At 49.0% G+C, this 11,701-nt stretch overlaps 1 protein-coding gene across 1 annotated transcript in view; it reads left to right on the top strand.

The window, feature by feature from the left end:
- The first annotated feature begins 2,652 nt into the window (after positions 1-2,652).
- The window catches only part of PDE4B (phosphodiesterase 4B), a 177,037-nt gene continuing 167,988 nt past the window's right edge, over positions 2,653-11,701 (top strand). Inside the window, exon 1 of the mRNA XM_063406891.1 lies at positions 2,653-2,969. The gene's annotated coding sequence lies outside the window, so the exon portion shown is untranslated. The remainder of the gene's footprint in view (positions 2,970-11,701) is intronic.

Raw genomic sequence — 11,701 nt, 5'->3', positions numbered from 1 at the left:
GCCAGAGCTTCTCAATGATGAAACGCTGATGCCTGTGAGCGGCATTTGGTGCCTGCAGCAGGCAGGGAGTGCTGCAGCTCTCAGGGTTCCCTTTGGTGTGGATCAGGAGCGCTCAGGGAATATCTCAGTGCCAGGAATGACTCCTTGGAGCTGGCCTGGCACACTCAGAGGAGATGAGAGTAACTCGAGCCTGTGATGTGATCGCGGCTCTGAGGAGCTCCTTCATTTCACCCTCCTGCTCTCAGCGTTCCCTCCCGGCACCCGAGCTCCCAGGGGATGGCAGGGAAGAGAGGAGGGCCCCTGGGAGCTGCTGCAAACAGAACAGCCCCGTCCTTCCCAGCAGGGTGAAGCACTGCCACTGTTCCCAGCCTCTGGAATTGCATCCGTGGCTCTGAATCGCTGCCTGAATCGGGAGTGCTGATCTCTCCTGTTGCCAGGGAGTTGAAAGGCTTGGATGTGCTGCCTGAAGGCTGGGAATGACCAAGAGCAGCAGTTGAGTTTCCCTGGCCTTGTAGTCTGGAAGGGCAGAGTTTCTCTCAGCTATTTGGGAATTCTGTATCCTGCCCTCATCTGTGTTGCTCAGAAGAGGCAATTCCTAAATATTCCAAATATTTGCCTAAAGCACAGGGTTTACACCTGGAATCCAGGGCAGGATTGCAGAAGTGACTTCTCTGTGGAGTTTCACAGGTTTAACACCTTTGCACACCAAACTCTGGGCCAGATTCCTCACATGTGATCTGTGTCCAAGGCAGCAGACAGGGACAAAAATTCACCTTGGTTCTCCTCACCGCAGCCCAAATTTTGTAAAAGGCATTGGCACGTTGAAATTTGATTGATAATGAGTTCTATATTTTAAAAGAAACTCCTGTATGTTACAGAAATCTCTCCATTAATAATTAACTCTTAATTTTACTGAGCTGGACAGACAATCTTTTCTCCTCTGCATGATTACGTGGCACAAAACCTTCATTCAATATTGTTCTTTCATTGCATAAAGAGTGGTTTATCAAGATCTGCTGTGGTCTGCCCTGTGGGTCTGTGGGATCTTGGGCCATGGGATGGGATTGGAGCAGGAATCCCAACACAGCAGCCTTCTGTTCACTTCTCAGAGGCTGCAGTCATGAATCCCTGGAAAAAATCAAGGGGTGGTGTGTCATCCACAAATAACCAGCTTAACTCTTCTTTTAAAAGCTTTGATAATGAATAGATTTTATTTTTCCCTGCTGGACTCTGAGGTTTTGGGGAATTGGGGTGGGTTCTTTAAGCCTTTTAAATGCTTCTCCCCGGCCCTGAAGACCAGAAAATTCCTCTTTTACCACGTGAGCCAAGTCTTCATGTTATTACTCCAGAAACTTGGCCTTTGATGAGGACATCAAACACCCAAAGATCTCGTGTTTAGGATGAAACAGAAGTGAGAAACCATATAAAGAGAATTACCCTTTATGTGCTGGGTGTTTGGGGTGGTGTGACCGGGCAGCAGGGACATGGGACATTTCATGGGATGTAAAATCTTTGAGGTGAGCAGCTCTTGTTTGCAGGGCCTCACCTCCCTCACAGGGAGGAATTCCTCCCCAAAATCCCATCCCGGCTGTGCTCGGTGCTCTGTACCTGCTCCTCCCCTGGCTGTGCAGTGTCCTCTGCTCCGGGGAGAGTTCCCAAACCACCACCAGCCGCCTCCTCTCTCCTGCCCCTGTGGATGCAGTGATATGATATATGCAGTGATATGATATATGCAGTGATATGATACATGCAGTGATATGATATATGCAGTGATATGATATATGCAGTGATATGATATATGCAATGATACCATATATGCAATGATACGATATATGCAATGATACGATATATGCAATGATACCATATATGCAATGATACGATATATGCAATGATATGATATATGCAATGATATGATATATGCAGTGATATGATATATGCAATGATATGATATATGCAATGATATGATATATGCAGTGATATGATATATGCAATGATACCATATATGCAATGATACGATATATGCAATGATATGATATATGCAATGATACGATATATGCAATGATATGATATATGCAGTGATACGATATATGCAATGATATGATATATGCAGTGATACCATATATGCAGTGATATGATATATGCAATGATATGATATATGCAATGATACCATATATGCAATGATATGATATATGCAATGATACCATATATGCAATGATACCATATATGCAATGATATGATATATGCAATGATATGATATATGCAGTGATATGATATATGCAATGATATGATATATGCAATGATAAACTGGTGTTTCATTCCTCGGAATCCCAGCCCGGTTTGGGTTGGGGAGGGACCTCAGCGCTCCCCTCATCCCACCCCCGCCATGGGCAAGCCATGCCACGCACTAGCCCGGTTGCTCCCAGCCCCATCCAGGCTGGAATTTGGCTGGATTTGCTGCAGAGCCGCTCCCGGAGCTCGCCTTGGCTCGGACCCGGCCGAGGGGGGACCCGGGGCCGGGGCTGCGGCGGGGGAGGGCCGGACGGAGCGGGGCGGGACGGGCGGAACCGTGAGGGGAGAGCGGAGGGAGCGCGCAGGGAACGGGAAGGAAGGAGCAGAGCGGCGAGGGGAGGGAAGCAGAGGAGCAGGCGGGGAAGGAGAGGGAAAGGAAGGGACGGAAAGGCAAAGGAAGGCGAGGAGAAGGAAAGGAAGGCAAGCAGAGGAGCGGGGAGCGAAGGGAAGGCAGGCGAGCCGCCGAGCCGTGCCTGAGGCGCTCCCCGCGGGGCCGGCCCCGCTCGCTCCGCAGCGCCGGGGAAGCGCGGCCGCCGCTCCGCCGCCAGCGCCGGGGCCATGGAGCGCTGAGGGGCTGCGGGAGCCTGAGGAGAGCCCGAGGGGAGCCCGAGGAGAACCGGAGGAGAACCGGAGGAGAAGCTGCGGGGAGCCCCCGGAGCCGCCGCCACGGCCGGAGGAAGGTAAGCGCTGCTCGCCTGTGGGGCCGCGGCCGCCGCCCGGGCCGGCGCTGAGGCGGCCCCGGGCTCTGAGGGGACCCTGCCCGGCCCTGAGGGGACCCGCGGGGTCCCGGTCCCTGCGCCGTGCCCGGGGCCGATGGAGCCCAAGGACCGAGTCACTTGTGGGGTGTTCGCGTGGCCCCAGTTAAGTTTTGTCGTGGGGAATCACCTGGCCTTCAGAGAAAAAAAACCAAAACAACCAAAAAAAACAAACCAACCCAAGAAACAAGGGTTGCGGTTTGCCAGAGAGCGGATGTGCACTTTAATTGTTTTTTTAAATCACTTTATTTCTGCGCTCTCTGTACCTTCTGGATATTCTGTGTATGTGTTTATTTCCCGTTTTCTTTCTCCCCGGGTTCCTGCCGGGATCTCCCGTTCGATCCGGCCGTGCTGGGGCTCCTGTGCCGCGGCCGCTCCTGGAGCCGCAGTCCGGGCTTGGCGCCTCGCAGTGCCCGGGACGGGGCTGCCCCGCCGGGCCGCCCTCCCCGGGCAGCGCAGCCCAGCCCAGCCCCGGAGCGATCTGCGGCCCCCATCCGCCAACCCCGGCTGGGCTGAGCCCGCCCGGCGCTCCTCTGCCAGAGACATTTCCTCTGCATCGCCTCCCTGCCATGTGCTTTGAGCCAGTTTGTTTTTCCTGAGCCTCCTTTGCCCGGTTCGGAGCCTGGTGGGAGCTGCGAGTTCAGAGAGGATCTGGGAGCTGTTCCCTTGGTGTGGCTCCGCATCAGCTCCACAAAGAGGAGCTTTTCCCCCTCCTCAGGTGGAGTTACAAATCAGTTCTGCTGAGGAACGAGGTGTTCGCCGTGGTCTCTGGGGCTGGGATGGAGCCACGAGGGCACAGAGTTGTTTTGTGTGATGCTCAGCATCTGTTGCTACGGGGAACATCCCAAGAGATCCTCCACTGAAGAGAGAATCCCTGCTAGATCCCTCTTGCACGAGACTCTTCCCACCAGAATCCAGACAATCTCTTTTATTTTTTTCCCCTGGAATCCTGGTGTCCATAGGAAGCAGCAGTGAATAAGCTGAATAATTGCATTTGCAGGTCATAAATCCAGTGGAGCAGGGAACTTTTTTAGGCCAATGTGAGAGAGATGCTCATTTGTAGTGTTCCTCATTATCAGCTCCAGAGAAGGAGCTGATGGTTAAAAAGGTTATGAACAAATCTATGATCCATAAATCATCTGGAATAAAAGCTTGTTAGCACAACAAGTGCCTTTGCTAGCAGATTATTCATTGGAATTCTCTGTCATCTCATCTATTTTAATGTTTCCTTATGCCTGCTCAGGTGCTCCAGGTATAGCTGTACCCTACTTTATTCTCCTTTTTGGACATTTTAGATTCCAGGAGATAATTTTTAGTGCAATGCTTTAATGTGAAGGTGAAGTAAAGGACGATATTGAGCCTTTTTGGCTGTTTTTTCCAACAACATATTCAGGTTTTCTTCACCACTTTTGTATTTACTTCCCAGCTCTTCCCACGTCACATGGAAACCTCTCCTTATTCAGCATTCAAATCCTGATTTATCCATCAGGAAGCTTAACCCAGATTAGCTGAGTAATCGTCTCTGGGAACACGAGGCTCCTTTAAAAAGTCATTCCAGTCAAATCCCTGGAATTTCCATGTTTGAAATGGACACGGACGGAGCTGGGAAATGCTGCCTAAAATGGCAGTTTTAAATTGGAATGATTTGTTTAACACAAACATCCTTTCCTTGGAGTGATCCACGTGGAGCTGTCCATGGAGCAATGTGGGAAGTTTTAAACATTTGGGGAAAATAGTGACAAAACCAGTGCTTGGAAACACCTTTATTCCTTTAAATTAAGTGCCTGTCTTTCCAGTTTTCAATCTTTATATGGTTCCCTCAGCAAATAAAATTGGGTAATTGTGGCAGTGGGATAAATACAGCCTTGGCAGATAGGGAAAAATAATGGAAAGGTGTAGGACAAATAATGAGGTAAAAAACCTCCAACTTGATGCCTGTTGCAAACAGATGAGTGGATATTTATAGGAAATATTGCTTTGAAGGAAAAGCATTTTAACCTGATGTTATTACTCATGCTCTGGGGTGTTTTTTTCCCCCTCTTTTCCTTCAGTTTAGAGAATGAAAATAATTTGTCAGCTTCACTTTGGGCTCCTTGCTGCTGCAGTGTTTTGGTTTCAGGCGATGCAGGGGGATGCTTGAGCTGGGGTAGGTGAATTCAGCCGAGTTTCTTTAATTATGAAAGCAGCTCTCAGCTTCAAGCTTGCTTTTACAAAAAGAAGAACAAATTGATACCGTCCTGTTGCTGCTAAAACACGCAGGGAAAGCCAGGCTGTGCTTCCTGTTACATCTCTGAGTGTTCCATTCATCTGTGAGCCCTTCATATCCCAGATAATTCAAGGATATATCCATTATTCAGGTCAGAGTCTTAGAAAGAGTTTGAAGAATGGTACAGAGAAAGTAAATTAAGAACTTTTCTCTTGGTTATGCAGCGAAATTGAAAAATCTAAGCCTTTGAATTTAATTTTTAACTTGATTTTTCATTAGATGTCTAATTAGACCAAGGGCTCATTCGCCAGAGTGTTCTTGAGGCACAAAACTTGGCAAAATAATTCCTGTCAATCAAGAGGAATCCAGAAGTCTGAGAAACTTTGCACAAGGAAAAAGACAATTTTAGAGAACAACAAAGAAAACATAAAATGGTTCATCCTTTGTGTTTGAAAGCAGAGTGAGAGATAAGAGGGAACTTCCTGGGAGAGCAGACGATTCCATGTCTGCCTCCCGTGGAATTCCTGCGCTTTCTGCTGCAGCATCTGGCACTGCTGGCAGTGATGAGAAAACAGATTAGAGGATGAGGCTGGGTTAAATCCGGCCTTATTCAGGTGCTTAAAAAATGTCATTTTGTGCACCCCGAGTTTGGTTTTTCCTCATGCTCGGCCACTTAAGGATACACTTTGTTTATAAATAACTCAGGGGAGGAAAATCCAGAAAATTCCTCTTCTTTGGTCTTTGTTTCTCCCTTTTCTGTCTGTCCATGTGGGGTTTTATGTGTGGATTGTGGGATTTTTTTTCCTTTCCTCCATCCATTTTCTTTCCTGAATTTCTCTCCTCTCTGGAAGCCAAGCAAAGAGGGTTGTGGATATTTTTACCCATGGGAATGAAGTAGAACCAAGGCAGATCCAGGGCCTGGGAGAAATTAAGGACAATCTTGGTGGTGCTGAAAATATAGGTTGGGAATTGGGACAGCATGGAGCAAAGATATTGCTTAGAGTGAGATATTTTATAGAGCAAAATCAGAGAAAAAAGTGCTTATTTGGGGTAAAATTACAAAACTTGGCACCCTCAGGGCTGAACACCAGAAAAATGCTGAATTATGGACTTTAAACTGTGGGGACTGGAGCCAGGTGGGCAAAATCCCTTTGGGTTGGAGACGAGCTGGAGTTTGGACCCAGTTTCCATGAAAACCTGCTGTGGGTCTGGGATTCCCTGTCAGGATTTTCCCTGAATTTTCCTGTTGGTTGCCCAGGGAATATCGCGGCATTCCCCCTGTCCCGTGGGCTCAGGAGGAGTGAGGGAATGCCAGCATTTGATGGGTAAATTGGATTAGTTTGTGGTGAGAGGAAAGCAGCAGAAGCCCCAGGATCCCCATGTCCCCATGGGTGAGGGCACCGATGTCCCCTGGGTGTCTCGGGGTGTCCTGGACGGGAGGACACTTTCCAGAGGATGGAAACTCCCCAGGGATTTGTGTTCTGGGAAGAGCTGGGCTCTGTTCGGTGGATGCAGCCTAGGTGACATTTTGAGGAGTATTTGGAATATTCCTTTGCAGACAGCTGTTGAGAACGCCCCTCTGAGCTGTTCAAGAGTTAACCCAGCCTCGTTGCTCTCTAATTAATTTGCTGGGGGATAATACCTCACGTTTGACCTGATTTTGGCGGCAGATTTGGTGGGGGCAGCTGCTGGTCCTGGCAGTGCAGGAGGTGTTGGGGGGCAGGGGCACCACGAAGAGCACCCAGAGCCCTTCCCCAGGAGCTGCTCCCTGCCCTGGCCAAGCCTGAGGAGGGAGCACAGGGATTGTTGGCAATAAAATAAGGATTTGTTCAGAGCTCCTGGAACCACGGGCACAGCTCGCTGTGCTGCATGCAAAGGTGTAGGAAGAGAGAAGAGGGGAAAGGGAGGTCAGCTGAAATGAATCCAAGGAAACAATCCACCCTTGGAGACTCCAGGGGAGCACGGCAGAGGGGAAACAGAAAATAAACTGATGTAAGCCAGAGAATTCACCTGAGCTCTCCCAAATCCAGAGGGAATCTCCACCTGCTGCAGGGACAGCAATCCCTGGGTGGTTTTGATGGGGGAGCTGAGTGGAGCTGCCAGAGGATTTGCTCCTCGGGATTCTTTTGGATGCTGTGCTTTTATTTCAGTGGTTCTGGACCTGGAAACAAGAAGCTGACCCTTTGCTTGAGTAAATAACCACCGGGTTTGCAGGTTTGTTTGTGCCTGGGCTCCTCTGTGAGCTCAGGTGCCTCTGGCACATCCAAGGAGTTGGGTTTCTTTTGGGAGTTGAGGCAAATAAAGGCACTGCCTGGAGCTTGGAAGGAATCTGGGACTTGTTGGAGTTTCCTCACTGATGTGCAGAAATCAGCTTTGGTGCCTGAAATCTGAAGTGTAAAGAAAAAAAAGGGAGAAATTTCCCTTGATGGAATAGAACCTTTTCTAACCTTGTTGCTAAACAAAGCTGAGCCTCTGAGTCACTCCCAGGGATCTGGGTTGAATATTTGCTGTCTGCAGGATGGGCACTGAGGGGTAAATCCCTCCTGGCCTTTGGGCAAGGGTTAGGACTGTGCTCAGATGGAAAAAGAAATTCTTGCCATTGATTTTTGTCCCATTCATGCTTTTGTAATTCAGCAATTGCTCGAGGAAGCCACAGACAGGATCCGACTGGAATAAACAGCACAGAAAATCTGGGATTGCCAGGAGATTCCCTCTGGATTTGGGAGAGCTCAGGGCTCCTGGGAGATGTGGGGGTAAATCTGGAGAGGGATAAATCTGGAGAGGAATAAATCCTTCCTTGCAACAGGGACACTTCCAAGGGTGCTTATGAAGAGTGGGAGCAGGAACTTTGGGAAGAGAGGAATCCAAAAGGATGAATCTTCGGGAGTCACTGGTTCTGGAAGCTGCAGCTCAAACGAGGAGCAGAAAATGATCCAGCAGCTCAGGAGCTCTGGAGGAGAAAATCTGTGAGAATTTGGGAACCTCCAGGGCTGCTCCGTTTGAGGGGTTCTGCTCAAGGCAGGGCAGATTCTCAGGATGCCCAGCGTGCTCAGGACCAGGGGTCTCCATCTCCCAGGGGTTTTCCATCTTCCTCATGGAAAGCTCTGTGTGGAGTTTTTGGGATCCTCAGAGGACAGCAGGAAGCTTGTCCTGGATTGTCCTCTCCTTCTCCGGGGTCTCAGTGATGAGGGGCAGGGCAGCAAGAGCAGAGCAGGGTGTGGGATGTTCTTTGGAGAGCTTGGGTTCCCAGCACTGCTCCTTCCAGAGGTGCTGCTTCTCCTGATGGAAAACTCTGTGGGGATCTTCTGGGATCCCTGGAAGCGCTGGAAGTTTGTCCCAGATTCTCCTCTTGCCTCTCCAGGGGCGGTTCCAGGGCAGGAGGGGCAGATCTGGGACCATCCTGCTGATCTAAAGGGTTCTTGGCAGGCTCTTGTCTGAGACAATTCCAAAAGAGGCTCCTCATGGCAAACTCCCCTGCCAGAACTGGAATTATTCATCCAAAATAATTGTTGGGATGCCCTTTCCCCAGGTTGTTCCCCAGCTGGGAGAAGGGAATATTCCTCCGTTGTTCTTGTGTGCCTTTTCCTTTCCCTTCCTTCTTTCCTCTGCATTCAGTTCTCAATTCTGCATTTCCTTCCTGGAATCCATCCCAGAATTCCATTGCAAGCCCCTTTCCCTGCCCTTTCCTAGTGAATCCATGGAATCTCTGCCTGTTCTTCTGGTCTTTGGTGTGTTTTTTGTGTGTGTCCAGCTCTGGGGGAGAGCTGGGCCCGTGTTTTTCCCATTTTCCTTATTCCTGCAGGAGCCACAGGAACACTGTGGGTCACTGATTAATCAATTCCATTAAAATGGAAGGTTTTCCATGCCTTTTTCCCAGAAAAGCAAGAACAAGGCAGTATTCAAATGAAGTCAGGCAGAAGAACTATAAAAATAAACATTTATTTCACCTCATTCTTCGTTCCCTTCTGGAGCCATATTCCCAGAAATCCAGTTATTTTTAAGAAAAGGGAAAAGCAATCCAGTCACAGGCAGTGAAAGCAAATAGAAAAATAATTTTTTTTCATCTTTCCCTGTTTTTCAAGCACCCACTCTCAGCATAAAAATATTTAGTGCAAGACTCCTGTCGTGTAAAATAATTGTAATTAATTCCTCGAGTCAGGACTGTGTAGGAAAATTCAGGAAGAATTTCCTAAGCACAGAATAAGGGATTTATTTAGACTCATGGAAAACCAGAGAAGCTTTATGATTAAAAAATAATGATTTAGCTCTGAGCAGACCCTTCCTGACTTTTAAGAAGCTTTGGTGAGTTTTCCTGGATGAAATATAGGATTTTTTCCATGACCTGAGGTGTTCCTGGTGTGGATTTTGCTGGCAAAATTGAGGCAGCATTTTTGGGGTTGTTTGTTTATAAAACAGGAGAAATCTCCCCAAATCCTCTCATGGAATGGCAGCCAATCCCCAAAATTCCCTTCTCCCTTCCCATAATTCAGTGTATGGGCAAGCTGGAACATTCCTGGCTATTCCTTTTCCCATTTCACTCACCAGAGTTGTTGAATTATTCCCTTTTTTGCTCCATCCTGCGCTGTCTTATGGATCCAACACCAGTTTGGTGCTGCCCATTTGCTTCCAAGCACAGCAATTCCTACATTTTTGGCTGGATAAACCAGATTTTCTTCAACTTCCCATGAAACCAAAGCTATTTTGGTTTTTATTATTGATATTGTGCCCTTGGGAGCAAGCCTGGATCGATGCTGGGAATCCTGCAGCTGCTTTGGTTTGGATTTCAGACCCACGCTTCCATCAGGTTTTTTTTGGAATTGTGGTTGCACTGATGGGTTTTCAAAGGGTATTTGTAGGTGTGTAACGACTGCCCTTTAATCAGAGGGATGAAATTCATGGAAATTTGTCATTTGAGATGGAAAAAATTGGAGGCAGCACCAAAATGTTCCCCCTGTGTTTATCTGTGGCTTGGTGACTAAAGCAGCGCGGGGTTTCACACTGGAAATAGAATCAGATCATCATTTCCATGATTTTTTAAAGTGTAAAATATCTGCAGAGGGCTTCTTTCCCAGCTGGAATTCTGTGGGCTCGGAGCCTCTCCCCTTTCCTGCAGAGGAGGGGAAAGGAGTGTTCTCCATCTGGCCGGGGGCTTAAAATGATCCCGTGTTTTGATGGCCCTGTGGATGAGTTCAGTCTTGCATTCCACACCCAAACCTGGGGAATTCAGTGAGGAAAAAAGCAGGAATTCTTCATTCCTGAGCCATTCCAGCTGCAGGAAGTGCAGGTTCTCCATTGCACCCAGTGCTTTCCATGTTTTTGGGCTGGTATTTGAAGTGGGACCTTTTCCTTTCAGCGAGCGGGAGACACGTTCCTAAAAATAAACGGATCAAGTGATATTGGAATTTTCATTTGTAAATTCTCTGGGAATCTGCCAAAACTTCCATCAGAGACCTGCAGTCATTTGTGAGGAGGCACAGGCTGTTCCCAAGCCGAGGGAATTCAGGTGGGAGGGATATAGAGAGGGAAGAAATTCCTGACTGAGGGTAAAGTTGAGGTTTTCCAGAGGATCTTTGGCTGCCCCATCCCTGGAAATATCCAAGGCCAGGCTGGACAGGGCTTGGAGCAGCCTGGGATAGAGGGAGGTCCCTGCCATGGCAGGGGTGGGATGGGTTTTGAGGTCCTCCCAAACCAGTGTGGAATTCTGTGATTCCGTGGGGTCAGCACTGTTTGATCCCTGTGGGAATGGAGCAGGAAATGCCCTTTCCCTGTTCCCTTTCCCTGTTCCCTTTCCCTGTCCCCTTTCCCTGTTCCCCTTCCCTGTTCCCTTTCCCTGTTCCCCTTCCCTGTTCCCTTTCCCTGTTCCCTTTCCCTGTTCCCCTTCCCTGTTCCCTTTCCCTGTTCCCCTTCCCTGTTCCCCAGGCTGAGGAAACTTTTCCATAGGAGGGGAAGGGGAAAAGGGAAAAGGGAAAAGGAGAGGGAAAGGGAAGGGAAGGGAAGGGAAAGGGAAGGGAAAGGGAAAGGGAAGGGAAGGGAAAGGGAAGGGAAGGGAAGGGAAGGGAAGGGAAGGGAAGGGAAGGAAGGGAAGGGAAGGGAAGGGAAGGGAAGGGAAGGGAAGGGAAGGGAAGGGAAGGGAAGGGAAGGGAAGGGAAGGGAAGGGAAGGGAAGGGAAGGGAAGGGAAGGGAAGGGAAGGGAAGGGAAGGGAAGGGAAGGGAAGGGAAGGGAAGGGAAGGGAAGGGAAGGGAAGGGAAGGGAAGGGAAGGGAAGGGAAGGGAAGGGAAGGGAAGGGAAGGGAAGGGAAGGGAAGGGAAGGGAAGGGAAGGGAAGGGAAGGGAAGGGAAGGGAAAGGGAAAGGGAAGGGAAAGGGAAAGGGAAGGGAAGGGAAGGGAAGGGAAGGGAAGGGAAGGGAAGGGAAGGGAAGGGAAGGGAAGGGAAGGGAAGGGAAGGGAAGGG

This window comes from Prinia subflava, chromosome 10, assembly GCF_021018805.1.
Source record: "Prinia subflava isolate CZ2003 ecotype Zambia chromosome 10, Cam_Psub_1.2, whole genome shotgun sequence".
NCBI lineage: Eukaryota > Metazoa > Chordata > Aves > Passeriformes > Cisticolidae > Prinia > Prinia subflava.
The sequence above is the reverse complement of the archived record's forward strand: the minus strand, read 5'-3'. Positions and strand labels throughout refer to the sequence as shown.